Source organism: Mya arenaria, chromosome 9 (genome assembly GCF_026914265.1).
Source record: "Mya arenaria isolate MELC-2E11 chromosome 9, ASM2691426v1".
NCBI classification, from domain to species: Eukaryota; Metazoa; Mollusca; class Bivalvia; order Myida; family Myidae; genus Mya; species Mya arenaria.
This window is the reverse complement of record NC_069130.1, coordinates 6,338,591-6,344,159: the sequence shown is the minus strand read 5'-3', so window position 1 is coordinate 6,344,159 and position 5,569 is coordinate 6,338,591.

Sequence of the window (5,569 nt, the reverse complement as noted above, 5' to 3'; positions counted from 1 at the left end):
TTCATTTTAGTCATGTTGTCTAGTCTTGTTATATTGAAAGGGTTGAAACTGATGCCAAAGTAGCATGATTGTTGCAATTAAAAGGTTATTCCATTATACCATAGTGTGTGCTTTACATTTTGTTTTTGATAGGAAAACCGTGCTGTTTTGGGTGTTTTATAACAGGTGGTTACTTGTGCGTCTAGGTTTTTTTGTGAAAATGTTCTTATTTTGTGAACAATAACACTTGTTGAGCATCCTTTGTTTAAGTTATTATTGCCGCTATGACATATTTCAATTCTGTAGGTGCTCTAAAGCTAACTAAAATGAATACTTAACTAGAGGAGAAATGCCACAGGGTGAAAAAGTGTGCAGCCAGACCGGGGCTCGAACCTGAAATTTCAGGGCGGGTCCTCTACCGACTTAGCTACCGGACCGCTTACATACCTCCTCACCACATGTGTAGGTATCGGTACCGTGGCATACTTCCCCGCAAAAAAGACATTCGTCTTCGAATTTGAGGAACACCAGTGCTAAGGAATTCACATAATTAACACTGAGCGCGCGTTATGCTGCCAAACAGTGCTGCCACGGCCCCTCGTTGGGCGCCAAATGTCACAGGGTGCATCCAGATCGGGGCTCGAACCCGGGACCCCTCGCTATCAGAGCTAGTGCTCTACCGACTGAGCTACCGGACCCATACACACCTCCTCACCACATGTGTTGGTATCGGTACCGTGACATAAATTAATCTAGAGTGAATTTATTTGTGTCTAGAAGTTTATACAAGGCACGATGCAAATTTTATTTGTGACCATGTTCTTAGAAAGTTAACCTGCCCTTTATTTGATAATATTGATAAATACAACATTGAATCTTGTTGTGTATATGGAATAGCTTTAAAAAAATGAAAAAGATCTAAACATTATTGTTCACATATTAACATCTTCATTACTCCGAATAAAAAAAAAAAATAAAAAAAAAAAAAAACATTTTCGCACGCTTGCTCTATTCTTTTTAAAAGATCCGATGACAAAGACACCAAATAGGTGTGGACTAAAGTATACATAATGACAATAATTACAATAATTAGTTAGAAAGTAATGACAGTCATTAACATTATTTGAGTATTTCCATGTGGCATATTTATAAAAACGTATGAACAGTTGAATGTGCTGTTAGAAATAGAATTCAAGTAAGATTTTTTTTGAAAATATATAAAGGAGGATTAAAAATAGAAATAGAATGCCATAACGATTGTTAAGATATACAATATTGGTGTAAATAGCTGATCTTTGAATGCGTATTCCGATACGTACTCAAGGGAGACAATGTGGACAAAATCAAAAGTATCTTTCCATATTTAATCAAAGCGAGTAAAGCCTTGAAAGGCTGTCGGCCGGCTTCGTTTCGTGAGTATAGTTATATTATGCCAAATGGAACGGAAAGAGTTTGAATATTTCCTAATTTTATGTGTGTATAATCACATTATGGCTAATGGAACAGAAAGTGTGTGAATATTTCTCAACTTGCCTTAGTACGTTCAACTTAGTGTTTTCCATCAAATTTCATATGCAATATTTATAAACCACTGATATAAATATGTCCGTTGTGTCGGTAACATTGGTTTAGGGCAATATTTAGATACCTTAATACATATAGGGAATAAATAGTGTGTGGATGATTCTATCCCGATATATTTTGCATGAGGAACCTCTCATTGTAGATAGAATCATTCAACATTATCTACATGTCAAAAGAATTTGGTTTGATGGGAATAGTAAATTATTTACGTTTTATGTTTGAAGTATATAGTAGATTTCAACATTGGAATACTACAACATGCATAAATGCTTTATCTGTTGAAGTGCCTTGTTAATGGTGCCATTGTGCGAGAATAGATAAAGAACAACACCTTATATTTGGGAATAGTTTTTATAACCCATCTAGGCGAAGTAGTATATATGTATATATTGCATAAAAAACAAAATTGCGTACGTCTTTCCGTCAGCACTTTTAACCGCATATTCATTGCAGCACTACTTTAGCAGCTACACATGCATGCCGCATCTATAAGAGAAGAACTGAGGTTGATATGCCGGTAGGCGAATTCAAACATCCGATGTTTAGAATGTGATTTCGATTTCACGATGGTAAATACTGATATACGGTTATAAAAGTATGTAGACCAAAAGCGAAAAAACAAACCACTATCCCAAAATACGGCGAAAAATTTGATGCAAACTTTAAAAAAAAAAATATCTTTGTTTTAAAAAAGCTTTTTGTTAGAATGTTCTGTTTTGATCAATGTTCCAGCAAAAAAACCCCGACTTTATGGAGTTTTGTGCTGTTCTTCCATTTTTCTTGTTTGTGATTTTATGTTTATGTCTTTGGCGTTTACCCAGTGCCATTAAACCGGGTTTATGTTTAAACTTTTTGCTACTAAGTTTGTTTCTGTAGCTTTTCGTATAAATATTCATTATGAAACACTCCTTTCTCGCTTGCTTTTGGATCTCTTTAATGTAAAAGTATTCTTTTTCAGCAATAATTATGTTCCATATTTATATTTTTTCTGAAATTAAAAAGCACACAAGTTCTGCAGAGTATCACCACAAAATAAGAACATCTTAACACTAGTCTAAGAAAATAATATAATTACCCGAACATTTTACTTAAACGCTGTTTCCATGATTTTTTGAACAACTATATTTGTGCCCGACACCTACCTTCAAATCCATAACAAATGGAACTTAAACGGTTCGGCCACACTGCGTGTTTGTAATCATTATATTTCGAGTGTAGTTTGAACTTGTTGACATGGATCGAATGCAAAATGATGATTTAAAAAATCACAGCATATATATATGAGAATATGTAAGACATATCTTTGTAAAATAAGAAATAACACAAGTGTTGTCAGGTCTTGCAATTAAACTAATACGCCTAAGCAAGGTTGGGTTGTTGATTTTCTGTATTACTTTTTTTATTTATCGATTTCAGTGCAAAAGTTTTAATAGCCCATTAATGATTCAAATTTAATAATTAATTCACACAATCTATATGTTGGCATCGACCGTTATGGGGACTTCTTAAAATGTTACAGTGACAACATAAACAAACTTTTTCATATACGTGCAATCAAGCTAGAGTTTGTTTTTCGCATGCCCAAGCTTTATGTAATTATATTTGGTCATTTAGCTTTTGAATTAACTTATGGGCCTTCCACAGCGCAAAAGTCTTAAAAACAGTTTTTGTTTAATTTTGAGGTTCAGTATTTAGTAAGCATAATACATAGATCCGTTACGACATGTACAGCTGTAATTAGGAGTTGAGCACATTTTATGAAGGAAAGTTAGATTTCTGATAAAAGCTATTTGCATTTTTCCGGAAATGTCTTAAAAACAAAATGAATAAGTGTTTGTGTTAAAATAGTAAGTACTACCCAATCAACAATGATTAGAGGCTTTGTGGTGGTTGCAGCTACTTTAACACAAATACTTTCATTTTTGTTACCAGGAAATGAATTAAATCCATTTTTTCAATACCTTATCAAACAGCTTTCTTATTTGAAATTATATCATCAATAACTCTCAAGATATTGTTTATATGGTAGTTTGGGATGATGCAATTACTTTTTGGTTCAAAATCTGATAAGATTTTATTTCGTAAAACCTGATCAACAACTTATTACACCAAAACATGTCACAAAGGATGTTTGTTTTACTCCCTAAACAATTTGTTCCTCAAAAATAAATAAAACCAACTTTTTTGGCCATTCCAACCTACTTAAGCAATGTGGAAGGCCCTTTAACTCAATAGGAAAAACATATATAGGCTAATGTGAATTAAATTTTACCTGGATAGAAACTAAAACATATACGTATAGTACATGTAGGACAAATTGAACGCATTTATTATAGTCAAAGGAAGTAGGAATATGTTTGTATATTTTTTATTACATGAAGTATATACGCCTTATAGTTTACAAGTACATCTCAGTAAGGTTGGTCGTTAACATAACATAACACCCCATACCATACATTTCACATAAAAGAACGTGCCATAAATTTAATTAAGGAATAAATTGCGGGATTGATGTCATTATCATATTAAGTGTGTGGAGTCCGTACTTTGACCAGCCCAAATGCGTTCATATCCCCGACAATGACATCAATCCCGCAATTCATTACTTATATTTACACAAATAGTTCATTATTTAATTCAAGAAATGTTAAAAAATACTTCATTTCGTTTAAGAAAACCTTTCAGTTACCCTTCCTTATCCATTCCATAAATAGAACGACCCGACTGTAACCGAAAACACTTTATCAAATGACATCACAATAACGCGGGAAAAGATCATCTACTTGAAATAACTTTTAAACGTCAAATTAAAACACTTATGGCAGTAAAACATTTATTAAATCATACATTAACACTTTCTAAAATGTTGTTTTTTACTTTACTGGACCTGCTGACACAATACAAATACTAACAAGATCAACAACTTTCATGAACGTTGTTATGCGATCCGAACATATCCAAAGATGTTGCATTCATCGGATGATAACAGCAATTGCCGAAAGGCAGATCATTTAAGGAAAGTGACGTTGTGGTGTTAATATCATAACATAACGAACCATATATTTAACATAACACAACATATTGTAGTTTTAACTATTCATAACGTACCATTGATATAACATATAACATAGTTTTATTGTAGTAAAAGGCTCTCTAGCCTAATATTAAAAAAAAAACTGAGCATACTACAAACAAAATACAAATTATATAAAATAGTTAAGTTGAGGCATAATAGAAGCTATGATTGTAGGTATATTATTCATATTTCAACATGCATAAGGTTTTTTTTCAAATACACTTAATATCAAGTCACTGTCCAATATATGAATAGATTTAACCACGTTAAACAATTGAACGAAATACTTGGAACTGATTGACCTGTTTAAAGCAATTAAAACATGTTGGTGTTTCATGAGGGCCATGGGAGAGTGGTCTTGTTTTGATGTGAGACGTTCACCTCTATTACCAGAGTTCTATTTCAATTAGAGTTGAGTGGAAGTTTGGTTTTCGTAAAACGACACAAATGTAAATCCAAAACAATGTGTTGACACGCATACTCCGATGACACACGGATGTATTTCTTTGTAATTATTTCATTATATCATAAAACTAATAATAGCTTGTACGCCAACACAACCCTAAGCGACTCATTTAGTAATTGTCTAATAAATATTTTGAAATTAACGTCAATTCCATTACACTCTTTCTCCCGGTTTCATCTAACACGATCAAATTTCTTAATTGTTTCATTCATGACGATTTAAGCGATGAAAGACGCATTTACGTTCCTAACAAACGAGTTAAATGTGATTTATGCTCTGATAAAACAAACACGAGAATTACCAGAGTATCGCTAATAGCTTGTGAGATGTGTGTGGCCAAGTTTTTGTGCGACTCCAGCACTTTTATCTGATTTTGTGACGTTCACGGTTGGCTTCGGGAGGCTCTATATAAAGTCCAGCTTCTACTATCTCCACCAGCGAAAAACCAATGTAAGAGACATCGT